The 26441-nt window shown below is 46.5% G+C and overlaps 2 long non-coding RNA genes across 2 annotated transcripts in view; both read right to left on the reverse strand.

Annotated features, from left to right (window-relative positions):
* Positions 1 to 2913: 2913 nt before the first annotated feature.
* The window catches only part of LOC122461745, a 76935-nt gene continuing 53407 nt past the window's right edge, over positions 2914 to 26441 (reverse strand). The window contains exon 3 of the long non-coding RNA XR_006283897.1: positions 2914 to 3000. This is a non-coding gene — a long non-coding RNA (uncharacterized LOC122461745). The remainder of the gene's footprint in view (positions 3001 to 26441) is intronic.
* Positions 19645 to 23145, reverse strand: LOC122461744. Its single transcript, XR_006283896.1, has 3 exons — positions 22935 to 23145; positions 22618 to 22818; positions 19645 to 20396 (listed from the first exon to the last, which is right to left on the reverse strand). It is a non-coding gene; the product is annotated as an uncharacterized LOC122461744 (long non-coding RNA).

Consider the following 26441-nt stretch of genomic DNA (forward strand, 5'->3'; position numbering starts at 1 on the left):
TAAGCCCTGTGCATTAAATTCAGACATTAATGTCCTGATGGCCTAAGAAATATTCCAGCAATTCTTTTTGCTTCATCCAAAGGGAATAACTGATCACAGTCTCTGCCTTGCTGCCAACTAGGAGGAAAAGGTTGCATGCATTAATTTGTAGAAGGCTGGAGTGCAGTGGGGAGCAGCCAGCACCGTGTTGAAGAATGTGGCAAGAAAGCTTGTTAGAATTACTTTTCAGCTTCTATAATGTATTATTGAACCTTTTTAACAAGCTTGCTATCAGTTGCTTTTATTATCTCTCCCAGCAGACTGTCAGGGTGGCTGGAAAGCAGCCAAGCCCCATGTACACTAGCTTCACGGCTGTGTTTAAAAATCACACTAAAAACAGGATTCCTGAGCAGCCAGTTTAGAACTGTCTGGCCAGCTAGCATATGGATGGAGCAGAGCATGTTAAAACCCTTTCTCTAAAGCAGTGTTTTAGCCTGGCCCAGCACAGAGTTTTTCAAAGTATTGCTTGGCTCTCCCCATTCTATATTACAACACAGAGTCATTGCGAAAGATGCTCAAACACAACTCTGAAGTCAGCACAGATAGTACGTAGGAGGATGCAGTCCAAGGAACCTGCATTGGCAGCATTCTGTGGAGAGGAGAATAGTTTTGCCCTTTGAGAGGATTCCTGTAGCAACGACACATTAAGGTTTGCAATGTCCAGATTATGGGGCAGATCCTTTGTGTAAACCTGAGTGGCTTCATTAATTTAAGCTATGCCTATTTATACCATCTGAGGATTTTCAAATATATTATCAAATATATTCATTTCAGTTACAACACAGAATACAAAGTGCACAGTGCTCACTTTATATTATTATTTTTATTGCAAATATTTGCACTGTAAAAATGATTAAAAAAAGAAATAGTATTTTTCAATTCACCTCATACAAGTACTGAAGTGCAAGCTCTTTTATCGTGAAAGTGTAACTTACAAATGCAGATTTTTTTTTTTTTGGTTACATAACTGCACTCAAAAAACAAAACAGTGTAAAACTTTAGAGCCTACAAGTCCACTCAGCCCTACTTCTTGTTCAGACAATCGCTCAGACAAACAAGTTTGTTTACATTTACAGTCGATAATGCTGCCCGCTTCTTATTTACAATGTCACCTGAAAGTGAGAACAGGCTTTTGTATGGCACTGTTGTAGGTAGCAAGGTATTTACGTGCCAGATATGCTAAACATTCGTATGCCCCTTCATGCTTTGGCCACCATTCCCGAGGACATGCTTCCATGCTGATGATGCTCGTTAAAAAAGAAAAAGGGGTTAATTCAATGTGTGACTGAACTCCTTGGGGAAGAATTGTATGTCTCCTGCTCTGTTTTACCCGCATTCTGCCATATATTTCATGTTATAGCAGTCTCGGAAGATGACCCAGCACATGTTGTTCGTTTTAAGAACACTTTCACAGCAGCTTTTACAAAACGCAAAGAAGGTACCAATGTGAGATTTCTAAAAATAGCTACAGCACTCGACCCAAGGTTTAAGAATCTGAAATGCCTTCCAAAATCTGAGAGGGATGAGGTGTGGAGCATGCTTTCAGAAGTCTTAAAAGAGCAAAACTCCAGTGCGTAAACTACAGAACTGAACCACCAAAAAAGAAAATCAACCTTCTGCTGGTGGCATCTGACTCAGATGATGAAAATCAACATGCATCAGTCCGCATTGCTTTGGATTGTTATTGAGCAAAACCTGTCATCAGCATGGAAGCATGTCCTCTGGAATGGTGGTTGAAGCATGAAGGGACATATGAATCTTTAGCACATCTGGCATGTAAATATCTTGCAACCCTGGTTACATCAGTGCCATGCAAACACTTGTTGTCACTTTCAGGTGACATTGTAAAGAAGAAGCGGGCAGCATTATCTCCTGCAAATGTAAACAAACTTGTTTCTCTTAGTAATTGGCTGAACAAGAGATAGGACTGAGTGGACTTGTAGGCTCTAAAGTTTTACATTTTTTTATTTTTGAGTGCAGTTATTTTTTGTACAGAATTCTACATTTGTAATTTCAACTTTCATGATAAAGAGATTGCACTACATTATTTGTAATAGGTAAATTGAAAAATACAATTTCTTTTGTTTTTTACTGTGCAAATATTTGTAATAACAATAATAATATAAAGTGAGAACTGTACACTTTGTATTCTATGTGGTAATTGAAATCAATATATTTGAAAATGTAGAAAACATCCAAAAATATTTAAATAAATCACATTCTATTATTGTTTAACAGTGTGATTAATTGCAATTAATTTTTTTAATCTCTTGATAGCCCTAGTTTAGATCCAGGATTCTGGTCCAGACCCATCTGTATTTTTATTTAATTTTGTTAATAAAAGAATTCTGAAAAAACTTAGCAACACGTATTCCGAAGCTCTGTATATCAAGATGTCTTAGGGGAAAAAAGCTTTCACCAAAAAGAAATGTTATTTCCCTCTACCCCAACTCTTGTTATTTCTCTTCTCTCTCTGGCTATTCTTCTCTCTCATATCACTTTGTCCCGGGGTAAAATTGCTAGCTCAGGGTCAGTCCCTGACCTAGCAATACAAGGAATTGCTCCCTGCTCATAGGAGATTGTTAATAATCTCCCCGCAGCCTGGGATTGAATGTCTGCTCCCAAATTGGACTCTCTGGCAGTTAATAAAATCTGCTGCTTCTGTACTGACAGGAAGCCTCTCCAGCAGGTGAATCATGCTGTGCACTGAGACCAAATGAACAGAGATGCTATGATATACAGCACAGCTCCTAAAATAGAAGTAAGGACTGCACCTGGCACCTACAGCATTCAGCACTGATTCCCCTTCACATAAATAGTTCACAGTGATGCTTTTAAACACAGCACAGTGGAGTCCAGGACTTACCTGAACGGCTGCCTTTTCTTCTGCTGCTGTACGGTTGGCAACACATACTATTGGTTTCCACTTCAACAAGTATGTGCTCAACTCTTTGTGGCTCTCTGGAATAAAAACCAAAAACATGTTACTCTTGGTGGAACCGCACCTCTGGTGAAGTGATGGGATACATAACTGCCCCTTTTTTAAATGGGCCATTGGCTTTAAGGATGCACTGGTACCTCCAGATATAGGCCCACCTAATTCCCTCTTGCTGCAAAAGAAAGGACTCCATGGATGAAATCCTGGTCCAACTAAAATCAGTGGCCCACCTTGATTATCATACACATTGTAAGGAGAAAGAAAAGGAGTACTTGTGGCACCTTAGAGACTAACCAGTTTATTTGAGCATGAGCTTTCGTGAGCTACAGCTCACTTCATCGGAAGCATAGCATATCGTGGTCTTCTGCAGTTTCCACGATATGCTATGCATCCGATGAAGTGAGCTGTAGCTCACGAAAGCTCATGCTCAAATAAACTGGTTAGTCTCTAAGGTGCCACAAGTACTCCTTTTCTTTTTACGAATACAGACTAACACGGCTGTTACTCTGAAACCTGTCATTGTAAGGAGAGTGATCACTTTAGATAAGCTATTACCAGCAGGAGAGTAGAGTGGGGGGAGAGAAAACCTTTTGTAGTGATAAACACCCATTTTTTCATGGTTTGTGTGTATAAAAACATCTTCTGTGTTTTCCACAGTATCCATCCGATGAAGTGAGCTGTAGCTCACGAAAGCTTATGCTCAAATAAATTGGTTAGTCTCTAAGGTGCCACAAGTACTCCTTTTCTTTTTGCGAATACAGACTAACACGCCTGTTACTCTGAAAACAGTCCCCTTGACTTCAATGCAGCCGGATTTTACCTTTAGGGGAAAACCTCGTTCTCTAAAGCTGATTGGGAATTTTCTGTCAAACTGTTTTTTTAGACGGAAAATGTCGTTTTGATAACTGAAATTTTCCCGTGAAAAATTTTAGCATTGCCAACGCTTTTTGGTTTTTCCATTGGGAAAATTGCAACAAAATATTTAATTCTGGGTCAGGAAAAGCCAAACTGAAAGATTTTGGTTTGTCAAATTGAAACATTTCATTTCTGGCCAGTTCAACATTAATCTGCATCTGCCTGAGCCACCGTGGGGCCTCATGGGAGTTGTAATTCAGTTGTCTCATGCCTTCCTTCTCCTCTTCCATGATGCACCAGTCTCCTCTCTAGCTGAACTACCACAGTGCATTATGGGAGTTCCATCACTAAGGAGCACTATTAAAGATATAGTCCAGCCTGAGAGCCCAGTTCATGGAGAATTGTGGCTTGAAACACCAGAATTACAACTCCCACGAGGCACTGTGGCAGCTCAGGCTGTCACAGTTCAATGCTACGCTGAGCTGAAATGTAGCCTTTCGACATTTCCAAATCAAATTCTTTTGGAATTTTCTGTCCTTCAAAAAAATCCAATATGCCAAATTTGTGTCCCAATTTGGGATGACAAGCAATTTTGAAATAGCAGAATTTCCTATGGGATGGAAATTCCAATATTCTTCCCACTTTACTGTTCTTATTTACAATGGGTTAAACCCTACACAGCTCTACTGAAGTTAATGGAGCTACTCTGGATTTATTTGGTGTAACAAGGAGCAGAATTTGGCCCTCTGAATTTGATTTCGCAAAGAACTCAAGATAAACACATCCTACCCCCCAGCCCCCACGCCAGTCCCTCTGGTGGAGAGGCCAGCTGGAGGGCGGGAAGTAGAATAATCAGATAGCAAGTGTGAAAAATCAGGAAGGGGGTGGGGGGGCAATAGGTGCCTATCTAAAACAAAGCCCCAAATATTGGGAGTGTCCCTATAAAATTGGGACATCTGGTCACCCTAATGGGAAGGCAGAGGGTGTGGGCTGCCAATAATGCAGAGCCTGAGGACCTATAAGGAGTCATGGACCAGATTCTGTGGATCTTGGGTCCACAATGGAGGACTCAGCTGAAAGTGCTCTTCTGCTGGGCCCGACCAGCTCCCCCTCTGCACTAGCAGGGCAAGGAGCCCTTAACCACGAGCTGGTCAAACAAAAATATTATTCCATAGCACAACACAGGAAACTTTCATTATAGACCCAAACGATTTCAAAAGCAACAAATACATTTTAAGCTGATGTCTACGACCTTGACTTAACAATGCACTTAAGCAAGCACTGAAGTTAAAGGGACTTCAGCATGGGCTTAAAGTTAAGTCCATGCTGAAGTACTTTGCTGAGTAGTGATGGACTTAAGCATGTGTTTAAGTGCTTTGATAAATCAGGGCCCACTTACTGATCAGACTTATTTCACGGGATAAGATCGCAATGGTACAACCTATTACTCCCTTAGCCAAGAATGCAGTTCTTACATCAAACATTACAGGCTCTGTCCCTGCTGCCAGAAGCCGAATGACCTTCTCTTTTAACCATCAAGGTATCCTCATTTTCAAACTTCAGATGAGTCCACTTACTCCTCACGGCGTTACAATTTCATAATACGTGGATTGTACGCTATTTCATTCCTGTGTTACATTACCTTTTCCTTTCTTCCACCGCACTTCCACTTGCAACTGACAATCATAATAATAAGGGGCTGCTGCTTCTAGTCTTAAGCGGCGTACTTTATGGGATGCTGGCAATTCATTAGATACCTCCGCAGTGTGACTGAGTGGGTCAGTCCTCAAATCTGAACGCAAAAATATGGAGATATCACATATTTATAGTAACAGTCTGCTGTAAAATTGTAACAGGAGATGTAAGGGCCTGATCCTGGAAGGTGCTGAGCACCTCCTAGAAATACTGATTTATGTTAATGCCCATCAACTTCAGTGAGAGATGAAGGTGCTCAGCACCTCCCAGCAGGCAAATCAGCATTTTGTAGGACTGACCCCATAGTCCTGGAAAGTGGTGGTGGAAATTTTTATTCACATGACTAGACTTCACTCGTGCCAGTAGTCCCACCGAATTCAGTGGAACTATGCACATGTGTTTGGGTTTACAGGGTCAGGCAGTATAGCTATATTAATAGTCAAAGCAGTATGAATAAAACACAATAATATCAGACTTCCAACCTTACATAAATATTAGTAAATATAAAAAATAATCTCCAGGAACATCATCATGGAAAGGTTTCTTCTAAAATGTATTGATATATATATATATACACTCGAACCAATGTGTAGAATCTAAAGAAACCTATGATTTGGTCATCATAAACTACAGGATGTAGAATAAGGTAAAAAAAAATTAAACTTGCGCTCAAAGATACCACAGAGTCTGAACAGTCGCAGCATAATGGCTGGATAAAGACCTTAACATTAGAACAAACTGAAAAACATCCTAGTGTAGATTGTATGACTGGGGACTGGCTGGTAATGAGACATAGAGTCTTTTACTCCAGGTCACTGGTTTTAGTTTGGCCCAGGTGGGATGGGTTCGGTCACAGAGACCCTCTTGGGACTGTCACCTGATGTCCCGAAACGACCTCTGAGCCTGTTTTCTTTGCCAACTTGGAACTCCAGAACCCTTCTTGTCGAGCCAGACATGCTAACTGGCTGCAGCACAGACCCAGGGTGTGAACCATGCCCCCAAAGCTGCAGACTTAACTGAAAACAGCTCAGCAAGTACTCCTGTCTCCAGCACCCAATGGGATCAAAACCCCAAATAAATCTGTTTTACTCTGTATAAAGCTTATACTGGGTAAACTCATAAATTGTCCGCCCTCTATAACACTGATAGAGAGATATACACAGCTGTTTGCTCCCCCAAGTATTAATCACTTACTCTGGGTTAATTAATAAACAAAAGTGATTTTATTAAGTATAAAAAGTAGGATTTAAATGGTTTTAAGTAGTAACAGACAGAACAAAGTAAGTTACCAAGCAAAAATAAAACAAAACACGCAAGTCTAAGCCTAATACATTAAGAAACTGAATACAGGTAAATCTCACCCTTAGAGATGTTCCAATAAGCTTCTTTCACAGACTAAACTCCTTCCTAGTCTGGGCCCAATCCTTTCCCCTGGTACAGTTCTTGTTAGTTCCAGCTAAGGTGGTAACTAGGGGATTTCTCATGACTGGCCGCCTTTGTTCTTTTCCACTCCCTTTTATAGCTTTGGCACAAGGCGGGAATCCTTTGTCTCTCTCTGGGTTCCCACCCCTCCTTCTAAATGGAAAAGCACCAGGTTAAAGATGGATTCCAGTATCATGTGACATGTTCACATGTTCGGTGAGTCCCCCTCCATTCTTCCAGGACTGGCCCGCACATATGCAGTGCAGGCTTGCAGGTAAACAGAGCCAACTACAGTCAATTGTTCTGGTCAATGGGAGCCATCCAGATTCTAAACCACCATTAATGGCCCACACTTTGCATCATTACAATAGGACTTCAGAGTTATACTTCATATTTCTAGTTTTAGATACAAGACTGATACATTTATATAAATAGGAGGAACACACTCAGTAGCTTATAAACTTTGTAATGATACCTTACAAGAGACTTTTTGCATGAAGCATATTCCAGTTACATTATTTTCACCTTCATTAGCATATTTCCATAAAACATATGGAGTGCAACTTCACACCAGATTGGCAGTGACTGAGGCTGTTGCTGTCTGATGGCTACATGAAATGAGTTGGGGGAGGGGGTGTCAGCCTAATTTCTACTGGACAGGTGGACACATCCCATGCATTTGCTGGCATAGTAGCAAAGCTAAAGACAAGGGCCCAACCCTGTTCCCACTGAAGCCAATAATAGCTTTTTGCTGTTGCCTTCAATAGGAACAGGACTGGGCTATGGATGGACAGGCACATGGAGACTGAGCTACCTTGTCATCCCTACAGGTCGTCACCCTCTGTCCCAGTGGCAGCCTGGAAAAACAGGGTGAGGAAAGGTGCACTACTACGGCCCATGCCTCTATCTATCCTGTGAAATGACAGAGGACGCCAGTTTATTGGTGTTGGGATTTCCTCCGAGATCTTTTCCACTTGGCTTATCCGGAACACCCCATTCTGCAAGGCCTGCAATGGGCAAGATGCTCAGGGTACATAAAGTCGAGTGTGTGTCTGAGGTATTAAATATCAGCGTGAACGTCGTCACCACGTTGCTGTTCATCAGCATTCCATTCATTTAAACCCTTAAAAGGAGGTGGAAAATATACAGAGAACAAGGAGATTGCTGAGCTGCACGTTTTCCTTTTATAATGCAGGGCACAGGAGTGATATTGGTGCTAACCCAGCAGTGATAACGTTCAAAGGGCATGATTAACAGAGTTGCAGGAATAGCTGTATAAAATCTGCTTTCCCAGTAATCTCTCATGAAGAAAGATGGTGCAGCAAAGGGCACATCTACAATACACATCCAGCATCCACACGGCATACAAGATCTGCACTCTGACAGATGGTCAGCCAAAGGATTTCTTCTTTTGCGGAGTGTACAGGAATAGGCCAATCCCTCCTGCCAACTCTGTAGTGAATGCACAGCATCCAGCAGCAAAGGTGGGGACCTTGATCAGCGTGTGGTGAATAGAAACCAGTTATTTTGCAGGGCATAATGAGGTAGAAATTCTTTGTCATGGTCCACTGATGCTCCTCAAACTGCCTTGTGCGATCTCCTAACAGCTGCTCCTTTCACATACTCTGCTCTGGGTATCACCTACCCCCAGGGTGAATGTACCAACACTGTACTTCCTGCAGCTTCAAGCTCTGAATGCCACATAAAAAAGTCTATGGACTTCTTCTAACATATAAAGGTCAGGGCTGTCATCCTTTACACTTAGTAACCCAGCCCTACCACTTACCACTCTAGTTTGCGCCTAGATGAGATGAAGTGTAAATGTTTTGCTTAGATTGTTATGTTATATTACTTTAATCATAACAATATTTTTAGCGTAACTATAATTTGTTCTGGACTGTTGATATTTAGGTGGGAACAAGTGGTGACTGACCATCCTGGGAAACGAGAAAGGATTAAATCAATGGCAAAACTCCCAAGACTCTGTTCCTTTGGAGAGGAAGAGAAAACAAGGAGACTTAACTGGTCTGCAGGCACTTCAGATCACTAGGTTGTGGCTTGAAAAGGGCTGTAATCAACCCACAAAGGGGCTACTGAGGATGGACAGCGGTCTGTGTTGGCGCTGAAAGAGCCCTCAAATCTGACGGGCACTGGAGCATGGCAATCCATTGTTACTGGTTTCAGCCAGGGATAATTGTGGTGGTGGCTGTGTGACATGCACCTTTATCTAATTGGAACTGGACAGAGAAGCACCAAATTCATTCCACATAGGCATGGAACATTAGAATGGGGAAGCAGAGGAGTTGGGGCAGATAAGAGGGCAGCAGTAAAAGAAGCAGAGAGAGCAAAACACTGAATTTCCCTACTAATTCAGGGTAGTCTGCAGGTCAGAGTCTTCAAGGGAATCTTCACTCTGAGAGGGAGAAAATTCACAGACAGTAAAATGACCAACAAAGCTGGAACCAGAATTCACCAAGGGCTGATGATGTACCCAGTGGGGGTGAATTTAACAATAGCTGAGACTTTGCACTCTCCAGACATTTCTGTGCCCAGAAAGCTACAGCCTGTACCTCCACCAGATACTCTGTGTTGGCCTGGAGTCCCCTCGGTTCTATTTCAGACTTCACCTGGAACAAAGGATACCAAGTATTTAGGATCTTAAAATATCTGTCTATATATATGTAACCCTTCTGCCTGTCAGAGTTGGCAGCAACAAGGGCCGGGTTCAGTATCTAGGGGTTCCATTCCAATAACACAATGCAAAACCAGCTCGAGCCCCCACCCAGTGACCCGGGACAAATATATACCACCCCCGCTGGGCGCCTCCAAGAGGCAAAACCTCCCCTCTCGCAAGCACATAGTCTGAGTGTAGCAAAAAGCCTTTTAATAACAGAGAGAAACAATGTGGCATTATGTTGGGGAAACACCACCAACAGGATTCATAACACAACCCATGAGCAAAAAGCCCACCCCAAGCAAATTGGGGCATATCCTTTCCCTTTGGTTCTTGAGTCCAGCAACCCAAAAGTCACCCAAAGTCCAATGACTCAAAAGTCTTTGTCCCTGGTCAGGGCAGCCCCAGAGTTCAAATGTTTATCTGCAGAGTTTTACCTCCTAACCTGGGTGGAGATGGGGGAGGGGGAGTTAAGGGGCACCTTATGTGGTCCAAAGCTGATTGCCCCACCTCTCCATGGGGCTCCACTCTGCCAGCTGCCCCCATGAGCTGCTCCAGGCATCCAACAAACTGCTCTGCTCGACCAGCCGCTCTGCTCTGCTTGCTGTCCCGCAAACTGCTCTGCTCCACCAGCCGCTCTGCTCGCCATCCCGCAAACTGCTCCGCCATATATCTTCAGGCTCCCCCACTACTTAACACAACACTCAGTGATTTCAGCTCTTAGTAAGTTTAGCTCCTTTGTGATTTCAGCTTGTAGTAGGGGAGCCTCAGTGCTGGTGCACCATTAGCCCAAAGTGAATTCAGCTCAACAGCCTGTAACTAGACTCCTAATGGCATCAAAATTAGCTCTGATATTCCACAGTGGAGAGAGGAGGAAGTACAATTAGCATGTAAGGCCCTCACCAAGGGAACCCATGCCACCAAGTATTAATACCTGTCCCCAGCCTCTCTCCATTCACTTGGTTTTGGAACCCATGACCCTTGCCTAGCAAGTGCTGCTTAGTTGATGGTGAGTCCCTCCAGCATAACAAAAGGCCAAGTACAGTTCCACAGTCCTTGATTCACATAATCAGGATAATAACAGTTTATTCCTGCCCCAATAACAGAGAAACTGGGGCTCCTACAGCAGCCAAAGTGACCATCTAGGCAGGGTGGGTGTGCCTTTGCAAATGAGATCAGCCCCTATAGTTCTTTTCCACAACCCACCATGACTCGCCACCAGATGTCAGGGTAGAGCTCATCCTGACTCTTCTTACATCTAGTTGTCATTAAAAACGTGAAACATCTTCTAGGCTGCATGATTGGTTAGCACCTACCCTCCTGGTTATGCTCATTTGTGTAATTTTCGTATAGATCTCTCCGCCTCTGAATAACTGTGCTTTTTATTTCTATGGTACCATAAGACACATAGCACTTTGTAGACCTTGTACAAAGACAAGAAGTTTGCACTCTTACTACAGTTTAGTGACACCAGACCACGAATAGGGATCGGGTAAGGAAGGGGAAAGCAAAGGGGCTTGATGGCACTGTTTTGATGGCAAGGTAAGTTTATTTTTAAGCGTCTATTTCCCAGTAGCGTATCTGTGATAGTGCAGGGACCAAACAAACAAAAAATGTATATTAAAACTAGAGGCAAGCCAGATACAACCAAACTGGGGAAAGAGAACAAACAGTCAGAAGGAGATGGCACAAACAGGCATAAATGTACCCAAAGGCAGAGCTAGAATGACTGCCACCGAGGGACTCTGGGAGACATCCCCAGGGAAGGAATTCTTGGTTCGAGTAACCCAATCTACAGGAGGACTGACTGGGTCACCGGCCAGGAAATGATGCAAACACGAGCCACAGCAGATGTGATTCTTCACTAGTGCAGGCATGCACCAAACTTTACTGCTGCTGGGGGCTGGGGGTGGGGCAGGGGTGATGGTGCTGCTGGAATCAACAGAGTCAAGGCAGGAAATCAAGCAGATGTGAATTTAAGTTCTGATAGGCTGTGAATCATCAGGGCAGGATGCCACAGAAAACCTGGGCTTCCCATCCATGGTAGCTCTGTAGCTGATTCCTTAGACCAGCTAAAAATATAATCCGTTTACCTGACAGATCAGAATGCTTTCAGTATCCAGAGAACCTGGACCAGTCCTTTTACTCCCTGAAATGAGAAGTCCCTGCCCCTCTCCCATTCAAATACAATGTCAGCATAAAGACAATCCAAGGATCTCAATTGAGCAGAAGGGATGTAAGGAACCAATTCTACATTAATATTAAATGCACGTGCTCTCTCTTCTCCCACTGGAGATGGTTTCCTTTCTTGAACCTTAACTCTACTACCATAACGCTACCCCTACCGATGCCTGTTTAGCATTCCTGAGACAAAACAAAGAAGGCAATACATGCAACAATATCACATGCACTCCTGTCATTTTCCACTTATCCTTCCTGGCTGCCATCATGGGTTTCCTTGGTACCTGTAGGCTCCAGTAAATTTTGTAATGGTGGATTTCCAAGTTCCTTTGGGAGGGGCATCCCAGTTAATGACGACACTGAGAGAGCCATTGGGACTAACAGTAAAGTTGCCCTGTCTGAGGTTCTTAGGGGCATCTGGAGGCAAAGGATCTGCAGGAATATAGAACATGGGACGTTCTGGGTTATTTTGAACACGTCATCCAAATAGGAGAATAACCACTGGAAAAGAAAGGAGGCCAACTGAGATATTTCACATGACAAAGAAAGAATACCGGCATAGAGGTTAAGCCTGCGTTTAAGTCTTTACCGAATCAGGGCCTAACTACCTGCATAAAACACATCAGTATTTGTTGCATCCAACGAAGTGGGTATTCACCCATGAAAGCTCATGCTCCAATACCTCTCTTAGCCTATAAGGTGCCACAGGACTCTTTGCCGCTTTTACAGATCCAGACTAACACGGCCACCCCTCTGAAGCTTCACATCAGTATTGTAAATCCTAACTATATTTTAGTAGTATTTGGATCTGCAGCTTTGATCCACTGTCATAACTATAGATGGGCTTGGATCCAAATTGCAGCTCCAACTACGACTGACATTTGGGACCATTTAGACCCTCATGTGAACTGTACAGATCGGGACCACCTGTACTTAGAATTCCTCTCACGCCTAGACTTCGTAGGAGAAGAACGTCTGTTAGCTGTAACAAAAGCAACAAGGCAACAGATGCACAAGGCAGGGGCAAGGCATCTTCAGAAAAGATGGATGCAAACAGCTTGTGATGATCGCTAGGAATGAGCGAAACAGGACAAAGATGGAGGAGTGATCTTGCCTGAGGTGAAACATATTAAACAGTGGTAATGGGTTCCCCAGTAGAAACCCCTGTATAATTAACAGCAGTAGACAAAGTATGGAAAGGTGGTTTTCCATTGGAATGCCAGCTTGACTCATGAAGCAGCTGCTTTACAATCCTTTTTTTTTCCCTTCTGTTCACCTCCTCACCTCTAATTCTCCACAACCTGTCCAGGCTGCACGAACAGCAGTGCATAGCTGAAAGGCATAGTACAGACTCCAGTCATCTGCTTACAATGACAGATCAAGGGGGCGAACGGTTTGAAATTTTTTATCGTAAAATGATGGATGATCTACAGTGGATGGACTGTCTCTGGCCTTCTTTGCTTTAAAAGATTTGGAGGAATCTCAGAAAGAAAAGTAGCAGATGAGCTTCCACATAGGAAGGAAGGAATTGCCAAAGTATATCAGGCCAACAGTATCCGGCCTCTGAAAGCAGCCGGGAATGGGTGCTTCAGAGAAAGATACAAAACCCCAGTAATCAACAATTATGCAGTAACGTACCGGGGCATGCGGGGGAAGCTTTTGCCTAATTCCAGGCAATTAATGGTTAATCTATGGCCTGACGCAGGAGGGTTTAAACTTTTGCTGATGCCTTTAGGTCAGGGGTGGGCACACTTTTGGGCCCAAGGGCCACATCTGGGTATGCAAATTGTATGGCGGGCCATGAATTTGGGGTTGGGGTGCAGGAGGGGGTGGGGGCTCTGGCTGGGCATGTGGGCTCTCGGGTGGGGCCATTAATGAGGAGTTCAGGGTGCAGGAGGGGGCTCCGAGCTAGGGCATGGGGTTGGGGTGCGGAGGGGGGGGGAGTGAGGGCTACAGCTGGAAGTGCAGGCTCTGGGGTGGGGCTGGGGATGAGGGGTTTGGGGTATAGGAGGGTGCTCCAGGCTGGGACCAAGGGGTTTGGATTGGGGGAGGGGGCTCCAGGCTGGGGCAGGGGATTGGGACACTGGGGGGGGGTGAGGGCTCCAGCTGGGGGTGCAGGCTCTGGGGTGGGGCTGGGGATGAGGGGTTTGGGGTGTTGGAGGGTGCTCCATGCTGGGACCAAGGGGTTTGGAGGGTGGGAGCAAGATCAGGGCTGGGGTAGGGGGTTGGGGCATGGGGGGGGGGCTCAGGGGTGCAGACTCCGGGTAGCACTTACCTCAAGCAGCTCCCTGAAACAGCGTCATGTCTCCCATCCGGCTCCTACGCGGAGCTGCGGCCAGGTGGCTCTGCACGCTGCCCCGCCTGCAGGCGCAGCCCCTACAGCTCCCATTGGCCACAGTTTCCAGCCAATGGGAGCTGCAAGGGCGGCGCTATGGGTGGAGACAGCGTATTGAGCCCCCTGGCTGCTCCTATGCATAGGAGCCAGATGGGGGACATGCCGTTGCTTCCGGGAGCTGCCAGATCCGTGGCACGTGCACACGGAGCAGCCCCCGACCCTGCTCCCTGGCTGGAGCGGGGCAAGCCCCAGACCCTGCTCCCCAGCAGGAGCTCGAGGGCCAGATTAAATCGGCTGGCGGGCCGGATGTGGCCCGCAGGCTGTAGTTTGTCCATCCCTGCTTTAGGTTCTGCAAATTAAAACTACCTCCTCCTCATGAGAGATGATAAAACACATACACTGTAAAGCCAGCAGAATTGGCCCCAGGGAGGATTATTCCAGTGCATGGGGTTGCATAGGGACTCCTAAACTATTTCATTTCCAGATGCCAGAGTCGGAAGCACTGATGGAGCAAAGGGGGCGTGACTGGAGCTTCCCGCAAATCTTGATCCCCAGTTTGTTATTCTGACTCTTTGGGTCTGTTGGGAGCCAGCATAATTTAGAGCAGCCTTCAGGCTGCTGGGACTTATGACTGGGACTGCACACAGCCAGCCTGGGATTCAGGGATTTAAACAGGGAGCTTTGCCCCTCCCTCTGGACCTGCACAGTGTGCTGCTTGGCTGCAGCTGAGAACCTGGCCCTGTAGGTACCTAGTGGGACTTGGCCAATTAATCCTCCCTCAGATTATAATGTCTATGGGTTAGGGTAAGAATAATTTAAAAAATCCAGCAGAGGGCAATTCTCATCTGTTCCCACCATGTCCCCTAGGAGGGTGGAGAAGAAAATAGACACCAAGAAGAGGACAGTTGTATATTTCATCTTATGACGAACCAAAGCTTTTATCTCTTCATCAACTCCACAGGTGATGGGTTAAAGGTCATAGAACACGTGAAAAAGGAAGACGTTTTTAAGATTTTCTAACTGGAAGGAGGAGAGTTACTTGTGGCACCAGCCTGGGGTCAAGGAGATCTGGGATGTATTCCCATGTCTGCAAGACTTCTTGGGTGACCTTACACAAGTCACATAAAGCCTGATCCAAACCCACTGGAGTCAATGCAGAGACTACAACAGGCTTTGGAGCAGGTTCTTAATCTCTCTCTGCCTCATTTTCCCTACTTGTGAAATGGGGATAACAACAAGGCCTGTTCCTAGATCATCTCTTTAAGTAACTTTCCAAAATAATCATGTCTCTTTAAAGCGCCATTTGCAGGCCATGCCAAGTCCGATTCCAAATGCTGTATTACTTGGTAGAATATATCCCTTTTAGCCAAGGCCCTATTTCTGGCTTCCTTAATAAGATGAGTATAGCAGGAGTCCAGCTATCAGGGGGAATGCTCATGGGAAATGTCTTATGTTTAGTCTGCCTGTCCCTTTATCTGCTAATGATCGACATACTCCATCCCTACCTAAATGCCACTTTTAAAACAATGGCCCAATTTTACATTGAAACCATGGCCCCTTTGTCTTTATGCTCACTGATTAAGTAGCTGTCATGTAGCCTTCCATTCTCCAACCTGCTATCAGCGCTGAAATTCCTTTCATCTAGGGCCTAAGCTATGCAATGGCAGCTCAGAGCAGTGACCTATGACTAGCTACAAGTCTTATCTAAGGACATTTGGATTAATTTATAAGCACAGGTAATCAGTTAAAGATGGTCCCTGCAAATCAGACTAATGGACACATAATGGTTAAATTAACATCTACAGTTGAGTGTTAAGGTCCCCTGCTATAACGACTGTGCAGAAAAGTATCTTACAGTTTTGTTGTTGGTTTTAACTCAGATGCTTCTTTTGCATGTTATAGGGCAGGGAGCTACCTGCTGAAATAGGCCTGATCCTGTGGATATCTTCTGGGCAAGCCATTCCCCTTCTCACCAACCTTTAAGACGCAAAGACTAGCTACAGGAGGAGGCAGGTTGGCCTACCGAGGGGAATGATCAGAGCTAACAGTAATGCATAAGGTCATGCAAAGACAATAATACTAATATTTTGCTCTTCTGCAGCACGTTGCAACAGAAGATCTCAAAGCACTTTTTCCAAGGAGGAGTTTGTTTCTCAGAAACAGTCCAACATAAATGAAATAGATAATCCAGATACTGGTACCTGGTCTCTTTGCAGATCTTGTAGGTGCCTACCTCTTCCCTGAAGGTCTCTCTACCAACCAAGATGGTTGTTGGCCTTGTATCCAAGAACTAGGTAATCTGAAGGCTCTCACCTGATTCCTGGTCTCAGCCCCATCTGGTGGGAGACAGTTAATTAGTTACAGCTGGAGCTAAGCCCACCTTCCCTAAAAGGTGTTTTCACCCTGTGACAGGCATCTAAATAAGTGGCATGTTTTCCATAAGTGCTGAGCCCCCATTGAAGTCAATGGGACCGGGTGCATCAGCAAAGAGTAATTAAGGTTGGGTCAGATCAGACTTACAATTAAATGGGGGAGGAATAGCTCAGTGGTTTGAGCATTGGCCTGCTAAACCCACGGTTGTGAATTCAATCCCTGAGGGAGCCATTTAGGGATCTGGGGCAAAAATTGGGGATTGGTCCTGCTTTGAGCAGGGGGTTGGACTAAATGACCTCCTGAGGTCCCTTCCAACCCTGATAGTCTATGACCATCACAGACCACACCACCTTATGCTTCACTTGCAAGGCACGCTTCTTTGAACTCTCCTTCTCTAACACACACAGAGCAGCAGATATATATATCTCTCTTAAAAATCCCGACCAAAACACTCCGCTGCAGACATTTCTCGCCCAGGCAGAGGATGAGAGAACACATGCATGACAGATGTTAGTCACGTTAACTAACATGCAACTTGAAGGTGCTGAGATAGTTCAGTGATTAGTGTGGTATGAGAACCCATATAGAACAGAATAGGCACCTACACAGTTATCAGTCTCAAGAAGTACAGAACAAAGCCAATCCTGTCTATTCCGGCTGAATGGAAATACTGCTTAGTTAAATTGTCTCCAGCTGCTTCTGACAGTATGTTTCTGCAGCTACTCAGTTACTAATGGTAATATTTGTCACAGAATTTGCAAATATCATGCCATACAAAGCTTCACCACCTTCAGGGCTATGGAACTTCAGGCCCCGACTGTCACAGTGACAGGGCTTGCTGCACCTCTGATCCCTCTCGGGTCTCTCTGAACGTCCCCGTCAGGCCTTGTGCCTTCACCTTGCCTGGGATTCTCCCACTCTTAGACTAGGCCCTTGGCTGCAGTACGCTGTGTGTCAACTGTGCTTTCTCAGCAGGTCTGGCTGGGTTCAACACCTGAAGTTCTTCCTTTTGGGAGCTGTAACCCCTGGTGAATAGAGTGATCAGACGGTCTTCTTACACCAAAGTATTGTTTAATCTCAACAGCAGGAACAAAGCATCACATACGAGAAAAGGGATTTTAAAACAACACCCAGCCTATATCCATGTCTGTCTTACTTAGAGTTTAACAATCCCCTGATGGAAGCCTAGGAAGGTCTAACCTCTTCAACCACCCCAGCGGGTGTCTGTGTGTCAGTCTGTTTCCCAACAACTGCCTCCCCCCTAGAGAGAGTTCCTTTTATCTAGTCAGAGTTCTTTGTTCTCTCAGTTCCCAGGCCTGGCTGTCTAAAACCAGTTTGCTGGGCTCTGTGGGACACCGAGTCAGTCCACTCAGGGCCAGTGGCTCTCCCGTTATCCTGTACGAGCCCCCAAGTGTTTGCTGGAGGATGTCTTCTCTATGATTGTTTCCCCTTCCTGTTTGCTTCCCAGAAACATTGTTGATTAAACCCAGTCAACATACCATGCACATCACAACACCCAGGTCAACAGACAGTGTTCCTGAATTATGACAAAGCAGCTCCACACCCGTCACACCAATCCTGCAAATGCTTATGTGCACGAGTCACTTTTACACACTAGGGAGTATCCCACTGAATTCACCTTAAGCAGATAATGCTGGTTTGAAAGAGAGAGTCCATTGGAGGAAGAAGGTCCAAACCTCCACATAAAACAGATGTTACTTCTTTAGGAAAGGTTCCTACACTACAGACAGGAAGAGCTCAGTGCTTTGGTTTCTCACTTCTAGAGGAGTGGAAATGTTTGCTAGGAGCAGCGAAATCACGTGTGCCATGGACACTGATTGCAGCTACTCTGAAATGGTCCCATCTCTTTGGTCTTAGGCCTTCCAGCTGCACATTGTCCTCCATCGTCTAGAATTTTCAGAACAGAAGATACTGGGTTGGTGCAGCAACGGGGGGAGGGATAGCTCAGTGGTTTGAGCATTGGCCTGCTAAACCCAGGGTTGTGAGTTCAATCCCTGAGGGGGCCATTTAGGAATCTGGGGCAAAAATTGGAGATTGGTCCTGCTTTGAGAAGGGGGTTAGACTAGATGATCTTCTGAGGTCCCTTCCAACCCTGATATTCTATGATTCTATACCTCCTCAATCCAGCCAGGTTTACAAGCCCTACGATGGTGACTGTGTGAGCTTGTCTCCTTGTTAGAGTAAGGGAACGAAAGTCTCTCCCTGGCTCTGCCATTCACTCCAGGTGACCTGGGACTGCTTGTAAAGTGGGACATGTGTGGCACAGCTCACACAGTGGGAACTCCATTAGCACAATCCCACCCGCCTCCTTGGACCATCGAGGTGCACAGCAGAACATGTCCCCCACACTGCTCCTTTGGATGGTGCCATTTGCACACCTCCCTGCACCTAACCACCTCTACTGGCTTGGGGGGGAAGGGGTAGGTCATGGCTCTGTAACCCACTGGTGAGTGTGTGTTTCAGGGCCCCTCGCTGTACCAAATATGAGTCAGCTAGGGAGCCTTGTCTCTTTAGCTCACGCAATAGCGGCTCATGCTTTCGGCTCTGGAGATCCTGGGTGCACTGGCCAAGAGGGCAGCTGATTCTCCAGTTCTCTCACAGCTCCAATTCTCTCCTGCCTCCTTTGGGTGGCCACTAGGAGGCACTGTGAATGTGCCTGGCCATATACAGGGGGAGCACAATGGCATGGAGAGGTTTCTGTCACTCTCCCCCATATATATACCCACGTTGCTGCCAGATACAAGCCAGACATTCATGCTGGAAAAACACATGGAAATCCTCAGAGGAAATCCTCAAAGCAAAATATCCAGGATTACACTTCTTCTGTAGAACAAGCAGCAGGAATTTGAGTTCTGGAGTTTGATTGACACAGATATTTCAGTTAGTAAAAAAGCAGGATGAATAGGCTCTGACAAGTAAATATCTGCTCAGCATCTTGGATTTCTGGGTCTTTCACAGTCCCGATTTTCTAGCATTCTTTGTCATTTCTGCCTCTGACACAGATGTAGCAGGACAAAATGACACCACCAGCAGCAGTTTACATCCACAGACAAAGCCAGAGGACTTAAAAAGGCCAATGGAAGAGTCACCCAAAACGAGTCAATTACACTGTCTACCCCATGATTCTTGTAACCTCTTTCCCTGCAACATCTGAATGCCTCACAAACATCACTGAACATACCCTCACCACATGCCTGTGCTGGGGAAGTGTTATTAGCTCCACTTTACAGAAGGGGAAACCGAGTCACAGAAAGACTGTGACTTACCCCAGGTCATGCAGGAGGTCCACAGCAGAGCCACGAACTCACTCCAGATTTCCCAAGTCCTAGTTTAGTGCTTTAACCACAAGGCCAGCCAGCCTCTCTCTAGCCAGCCTTCCTTCTCCACTAACGACTGTACGGATAAGGTTCGAATAGGCAGAAGTAACCATCTTGCTGCTGTATCAGTGCCTGGAATAACCAGCTCAGTGACCCAGAATTCTACCGTTGCTAGTCAAATGATCCTCCCTGAAGCTGTTTAAATAATGCGGGTATCACCTCTCTCGAGATGTTTCATAAATCCCTTTTCCTATATAGAAGAGTGGAGATAAGTAGATACAGCAGGCATCTGCCCTTTGGATTCCCATATGTTCTACTGCCTATGAAGATGCACTCTGCATAAATAATCACAAATATAGAACTAACCAATCTCTCCATCTGCCATTCTGTAGCCTCCTCTTCCCCAGGCTGAATCCTGTAGTTCCACCTTTTCTTCAGGATCTAAAATACAGACTCCACAGACAGGTTGCATTTGGATTTCCATGACACTTCAAGGGTCCGACTGGAGTCCCCGAGAAAGGCGAGGTCTAGGCTTTAATGGGACACCTGAAAATGACAAACAGGCAGCAAGAGCGCAGCTGCAGCAGCGTGAGTGGAGGTGGAGTAGTAATCAGGTGGGCACAGAGGCAGATTATGGTGTTTTGGGGCCCTGGGCCAGAGCCAGTAGGGGCCCCTCCTTGCCTCTTTCGTCTGCAGTACCCCCCAGCCCCTTCCCTGGCGCTTCTGCCGGGAAAATGGGGTCGGGATGCAGGGGCTTGCTCTGCCCCCCCCCGCCTGGTGCTCCTGCCCCCTGCTCTTCAGCAGGATCACCAGGCAGGCGGGTGGAGTGGGGTCGGGGTGCAGGGCGTCCATTTCTCTGGGGCTCCCCAATTAGCCAGGGCCCCTGGGCACAGGTCCCATTGGCCCAGTGGCTAATCTGCTACTGGGTGGTTGTGTGAATTTTAGCTGAAATGCACCTGATTGAGAGCCCAGGAGCCCGACCCCACTCCACCTGCACAGAAAGGCATGACACGTGGCAGCGGAAGTTCCCACTGACAGGTCTAAACCCTCACCGAAGGACCACCCAGGAGGCAAGAGGATAGTTGGGTCCCTGCAGTCAGTTCCTCCCTTGGCCTCTACGCAGAGGTGACACTTAGCGTGAACTCTGGGAGTGTGCTTTGTGACACAGACACGAGAATGAAACAAGCCAAGCCACTTCACACGGGCCACCTCAGAGCCAGGAGAGAGGCAGGCACTGCTGAGCTGGTGTGCACTCGGACTGAGGACGTGTGGCAGGGTATCACCTGCAGCATGCCCAGTCCTGCCCAGCGTGGCCTGGCAGGCACACCACCTTCAGTTCCCTCTTGCTTCTCCCAAATCACTGGTTCCCGGCCCAAAGTACTGAGTCAGATTACACTCCACAGGTCCAATTTATTATGTCTTTATAAACATACCATTTCTTTTGGCTCACCAGGCCCACACTCTTCCCCCTGGCTAAGAGATTCCACAGCCTCTGACCTGGGCGTGGGCCCTATTGCCCCACCCCCAGCTAAGGGATTCCACCATCCTCCGCCCCAGGGCTGGGCCCTGCTGCCCCCTAGCTAAGGGATTCCACCATTCTCCACCCCGGAGCTGGGCCCTGCTGCCCCCAGTTAAGGGATTCCACCATCCCCTGCCCTGGGGCTGGGCCCTGCTGCCCCCCAGCTAAGGGATTCCACCATCCTCCACCCCGGAGCTGGGCCTTGCTGCCCCCCAGCTAAGGGATTCCACCATCCTCCGCCCCAGAACTGGGCCCTGCTGCCCCCCAGCTAAGGGATTCCACCATCCTCTGCCCCGGGGCTGGGCCCTGCTGCCCCCCAGCTAAGGGATTCCACCATCCTCCGCCCTGGGGCTGGGCCCTGCTGCCCCCAGCTAAGGGATTCCACCATCCTCCACCCCGGAGCTGGGCCCTGCTGCCCCCCAGCTAAGGGATTCCACCATCCTCCACCCCGGAACTGGGCCCTGCTGCCCCCCAGCTAAGGGATTCCACCATCCTCTGCCCCGGGGCTGGGCCCTGCTGCTTCCCAGCTAAGGGATTCCACCATCCTCCGCCCTGGGGCTGGGCCCTGCAGCCCCCTAGCTAAGGGATTCCACCATCCTCCACCCCAGGGCTGGGCCCTGCTGCCCCCCAGCTAAGGGATTCCACCATCCTCCGCCCCGGAACTGGGCCCTGCTGCCCCCCCAGCTAAGGGATTCCACCATCCTCCGCCCCGGAGCTGTGCAATGGTTCAGACCAGTTTCCCCATCTCTCCAGTAACCAGGCTGCACTCCAGCCCTCTTTTGCAGATCCTCTCTTGCTTCTCAGAGGCTTTTGTTTTTACCTCGCCCACCCCAGGAGGCCCGTCTGTCACATGACCACCTGGAGGTGAGCTGAGTGTCGCAGGTGGGCCATCTCCCCTTTAAGGGCCAGTCACCTTGTGACAGGTGGATTGTTGAAGGGCTCTGTATCCCGTTCCCAGTATCTAAGCACACACCCAGCCCCCCGTTAGCAGATCACACAGCGCCCACTCTCCTGCGTCAGTGTGAACATTTACCAAGAAAAGACAGGAAAATATTCTTCAACACAAAAGATTAAGCTGTCTATATTTTTCACAGGCCGCCGCGTTCTTTAGCTGTCAGAGAGCTGCCACAGAATAATGGCTATTGTTTCTGTAACAATAATGATCTCTGATTACTGCAGAGTACACTAATTCATCATGATGCAGAACGACAGGGTAGCCCAGAGCTGCAGACAACTTGGCCGCTTTACCTTTGACCATGTTTGCTGGCGCTGACAGGTGTATCCACACCGGTTTGAACAGCGCTTCTTTGTCCCCGGGCAGTCTACATCAGGACCGCAGCTCTGCTCGCAGGCAGCCACAAAGCCCCAAGCCCAGCGTGGTGGGGGGCATTCCCCCTGCTTCACTGTCCGAAGAGACCTCAGGAACTCGCAGCTGGCCAGGCACTCAGGCTTTGGGCACATGAGCACAAACGTTACTGAAGAACATGGAAGATGGGAACAGAAGGAGCTTTCATAAGGGCTCAGCTAAGCTGTGTGGGCAGATGAGCTCTCAAGTGACCACTTACCCGCTTCTGTTCTACTCTGGTTCTGATACAGCCCCCATCACGCTGCTAGTGGAGTGCCTGTCCTGTGCACCGGCGCTCACATGAGGTCTGTAGACAATCGGGCCCAAAGAAGGTAGCGGTAATAAGTGAATTATTTGGCCTCAGCCGTATTTGCACTGATTCGGGGGGAGTCAGGAGCCCACTTACACTACCATGTAGTGCTCTCTGTATTAACTTCCGAAAACGAGTATTTGTAAAGGGAATTGTAGCGTGTGGTTTGCACAGCTGCCCATCCTGCAGCTTACGGCCCAACGTCTGGTGGCCATCAGAAATCCTGCACACCGCATGGGGGCACAGGATGGACCACTGTGCCCGAGTCTGGGTACCCTCTAGAATCCACAGAAGCCCCCTTTACAGGCCTCGTGAACAGCAGCACTCGTTTTCTGAGGGGCCAGAGGGGAATGATCTACACCCCCATCCTGACCCAACGATGACAGAACAGCTACTCCCCTCCTGGCTCCCACACAGGTTATTCCTGCTCCCAGCTGTAGATGGCGCTTCCAGAGACCAAAGGTAGAAGATATTTGAATTTGGGAGTTTCAGTGGGGTCTCCCCATGTCTACAAACGGGTGTGTTTTTTAAATAGCCCTGGATTCTGAAATCCCTCCCACGCAGAAGAAATCCTGCATGAATTTTGAAACCTATCACAGATCTACAGCAACCTGAAAAGAAAACGTACTTCGCACTTCACTGGGCCTTCTGTGCATCCCACGGCTCTGTACATGGCTGCCAGCACTGCACAGGGAGTGAACAATTAGTGAAAACTGTGCAGCCAGCTTCCTGTTTATCTCTAGGCGTCTGAATGGCACCCAACATAGTACCTGAGTGCTGAGTAACTGGACTGCAACCTACGGGACTGTCCGCTCAGGATCTGTCATTAGCACTCAATTCATTCAAACCAATTAAAAAAAAACCCACAGAAAAACACAGCCTGCCGAAAATGTACATGGCTGGCTGATTACAGGAGCAAACGGATGCCACAAGTGATCCTATACAGGATCCAGACCTGTGTTCATTTCTCATACACTCAGAACTCTCATTGACTTCAACGCAATTTGCAAATTGAAAATCTGCTCTGACTGAAGTCAATGTAAGGTTTGCCATTGACTTTAACTGGCCCTGATAATATTACATAGGCCCAATTCTCCATTGTCCAGCAGCGTGTGAAAGTCACGTCAGGGCAAAACGCTAGCAGATCAGAATGGGAGCATTTTTACACTCACTTGGCGCTAGAGGAACTTACGACACAAAGTTCAGGGCAATGAAAAATCGAACCCTTTAACTTTTGGCCAGGTGAGATTTTCCAGAACTAACTTGTTTGCACATGGAAGCCGGAATGCCATCAAACCAAATAAGTCTCATTACAATACAAACACCAGCCCAATGTGTGACATACATTTAAATGGGGTGAAAGCCAAAGCGAATATTTCAGAGTGACTTAAATTATTTACAATGAAAACATTGCTAGGATACTGCTTGGCACAGAGAAGAGCCTACTGCATAGTTTCAAGTCAGCATTTATTGACCTAATTCTGTTTATCACTGACGCATGAGGTTTTCACTTCATCTTCCCATTGTCCATGAATTCAGAAAGTTTGTTGAATTTAAAAACAAAAAGAAGAAAAGCCCAAATGGGACCATTTCTTAAAATAATCCATTAAAGAATAAAATGTAGACAAATGAATTTAAAATAAATGTGTGTTTCCTCAGGAAAAACATTCCCAGTCTTGAATTGTGCACTGAAAAAATAAAAGAACACAATAAATAACTGTCTTTCTCTTGTTTGTGTTGGTTTCATGACATAAGGACTGATAAATAGGTTGAGATAAACGAGCAGCTGGAAGACAAGTTTTTTGTTTTGCTCTTTTAAGTATGAATAAAACTAGTCTATCAGTGTTAACATCACTACATCCAGTTCTTCTCCTCCAATGGTTCTGAATTGCTTAGTGAAAGCGATAAAGGGTGTAACATTACAGATGGCATTCTCCTTTTTAAATCAACCCTGAGGTTATTCTGTTGATTTCAATTGAGTTACCCAAGGATAAATTCAACCCACGTCTATTTAAAAAAACCAAACAGATAGCACCCTTCAATCAACTTCATGATAGCCCTGCTATTATTTAGCAGCTCTAAGTGCAGCCAGATCATAAAAGTTATTTAGCGGCTTCTTACACTGCACTTTGCCACTACAGTTGTTACTCCCTGCACAAATTGTTCTAAATCATCCAGCTGACAGCTCAAGAGATCCAGTGCCTTGACTACTGGTGCTGCTGATGCAATCAAGGCCCAAGCCAGCCTCCTACAAAGCTTTCCTTTAATCAGAGCTGACATGCGCCTTAGATTTCACATCAAAAGGTGCCAGAAGAGCTACTTGGAGTCTGTGGCTTATCATCAAGAGGACAGAACATTATTTTGTCAGTGGGTCAGAGCTATGACCTCAGCAGTTTCCATGATTCTCAGAACTTGACAGAAGTAACAAAGGGACCCGCTCTCACTATCAAATCCACATTTACTCCTTGAATTCTGAACCATGTGTCTATGTGTGGAGGAATTGCCTCTGTTCTGCTACAAGTAAGTAGCAAGGGCAAAAAATTCTACAGCGCTGGCCAGAGAGCATTCAGCTTTCCATGGACACCACTGTAACTAAGGCCCTGATTCAGCAAGGCTCTTAACAACCCCTGAAGTCAATTATGTGCTTAAAATTAAGGGTTTGCTGGTACAGATCTAACAACAAACCAGCAAACCCTAAACAAGATCTAATTCAGCAAAGTGCATGCTTAATTTTAAGCACATATTTGACTTTAATGGGGCTTAAGTGTTTTGCTGAATTACGGCCTTCGTTACACTGGGGTGTATATGCAAAGTAGCGCCTTTAATTTCAGTGACATTGGCATGGACTTATCCTGGTATAAGTGAAAAGCCGAATCTGGGCCCCTGTTCTTTGCCTGGCACTTTTTGCTTATTGTGAAGGACCACATGCCCTTAAAGCGCTACACTGATCATGATTAGAGATAGTCCGAAAATGGGCAGTTTCCTATGGAGACATTTGACTTTTTGTTAGAAAAGCAAAACCTGAAAGTGTGTCCGAAAAACCCTTGAAACTTTCCCACTGAAAGCAGAACAAACCAACCAAAAATAAAACTGTTTTGTCAAAACCACAGGTTTCCACTGAGAACCAGGTTTGACCAGCCCAGATAATACTACACTATGGATTCCGTGTGCCGTGAAACAAGGGCCTCAGACCCACTGCCGGATCACGAAAACTGACCTCTCTGTAAGCCGTACTTCTACTGAGGTGCCCCTTGCAGTTGCAGGAGTTTAGGCCCAGCCCGGCCTCCGTTTGACACTGGATCCAGAGCACCACCGGCGTCAATGCTAATATCAGAGGTTAATCTGTCCGCAGCTGAGGTTCCCTACAGAGTGCTACAGCTGAACCCCAGCAAGCAGGATGCTTTTCAACACCTTCAC

Source organism: Chelonia mydas, chromosome 9 (genome assembly GCF_015237465.2).
Source record: "Chelonia mydas isolate rCheMyd1 chromosome 9, rCheMyd1.pri.v2, whole genome shotgun sequence".
NCBI lineage: Eukaryota > Metazoa > Chordata > Testudines > Cheloniidae > Chelonia > Chelonia mydas.